We start from the raw sequence: 1,799 nt of genomic DNA, 5'->3' as shown, positions 1-1,799 counted from the left end.
ACAGTTAGGACTGGACATGGAACAACAGACTGGTTCCAAATCGGGAAAGGAGCACGTCAAGGCTGTATATTGTCACCCTGCTTATTTAACTTATATGCATAGTACATCATGAGAAATTCTAGACTGGATGAAGCACAAGCTGGAATCAAGATTGCCGGGAGAAATACCAATGATCTCAGATACGCAGATGACACCAGCCTTATGGCAGGAAGTGAAGAAGAACTAAAGAGCCTCTTGATGAAAGTGAAAGTGCCATCACCAGATCATGGCATCTGGTCTCATTACTTTATGGCAAATAGATGGGGAAACAGTGACAGACTAATTTTTTGGGGGGGGCTCCAAAATCACAGAAGATGGTGACTGCAGACATGAAATTAAAAGACACTTACTCCTTGGAAGGCAAGTTATGACCAACCTAGACAGCTTATTAAAAAGCAGAGATATTACTTTGCCAACAAAGGTCTATCTAGTCAAAGGTATGGTTTTTCCAGTAGTTGTGTACGGCTATGAGAATTGGACTATAAAGAAAGCTGAGCACTGAAGAATTGATTCTTTTGAACTGTGTTGTTGTAGAAGACACTTGAGAGTCCCTTGGACTGCAAGGAGATCCAACCAGTCCATCCTAAAGGAAATCAGTCCTGAATATTCATTGGAAGGACTGATGCTGAAGCTGAAACTCCAATCCTTTGACTACCTGATGCAAAGAGCTGACTCATTTGAAAAGACCGTGATGCTGGGAAAGATTGAAAGAGGGAGGAGAAGGGGATGACAGAGGATGAGATGGTTGGATCACCAATTCAATCAACATGAGTTTGAGTAAACTCTGGGAGTTGGTGATGGACAGGGAGGCCTGATGTGCTGCAGTCCATGGAGTCGCAAAGAGTTGGACATGACTTAGTGACTGAACTGAAGTCAAAAGGAGCATGATATGTGATATCATTTATATGTAAAACAAAACAACAAAAAAAAGCTCAACTCATGAAAAAAAGAATAAAATGTTGGTTACCAGGGGCTCCTCTGGTGGCTCAGACAGAAAATTGTCCACCTGCAGTGCAGGAGACCCAGGTTCGATCCGTGGGTTGGGAAGATCCCCCTGGAGAAGGGAATGGCAATCCACTTCAGTATTGTTTCCCAGAGAATTCCATGGACAGAGAAGCCCGGAGAGCTACAGTCCGTGGGGTCTCAGAGTCAAACAGGACTGAGCAACTAACACTTTCACTTCCAGGGGACGAGATGTAGGGAATAGGAGAGAAATTTACAGTAAATGATTCCTAAAGATATGATATACAGTATACAGAATATAAACAATGATTTTGTGTTATAGTCTCTTACTAAGTTTAATTATATCTTAATTTTTCTAACCACAGTAAAGAAATGATTACATGGTATAATAGAGGTGATAACTACTGCTACAATGGCATAGTATAATATGTACACGTGTCAAATCACCATGCTATACATCTTAAATTCAAATAATATTATACTTTAAATATATTACAAGGAAAAAGAAACAGTAACCATCATCAATATCAAAACAGATCAAGGAGAACAAATTTTCCAAATTCAGTTTAGTTGCTCAGTTGTGTCCAACTCTTTGTGACCCCACGGACTGCCAGGCCTCCCTGTCCATCACCAACCCCTGGAAATTACTCAAACTCATGTCCATTGAGTTGGTGATGCCATCTAACCATCTTATCCTCTGTTGTCCCCTTCTCCTCCCGCCTTCAATCTTTCCCAGCATCAAGGTCTTTTCAAATGAGTCAGCTCTTTGCATCAGGTGGCCAAGGTATTGGAGTTTC

The sequence above is a fragment of the Bison bison genome, unplaced genomic scaffold, assembly GCF_000754665.1.
Source record: "Bison bison bison isolate TAMUID 2011002044 unplaced genomic scaffold, Bison_UMD1.0 scf7180017864464, whole genome shotgun sequence".
NCBI lineage: Eukaryota > Metazoa > Chordata > Mammalia > Artiodactyla > Bovidae > Bison > Bison bison.
This window is presented reverse-complemented; position numbering follows the sequence as displayed.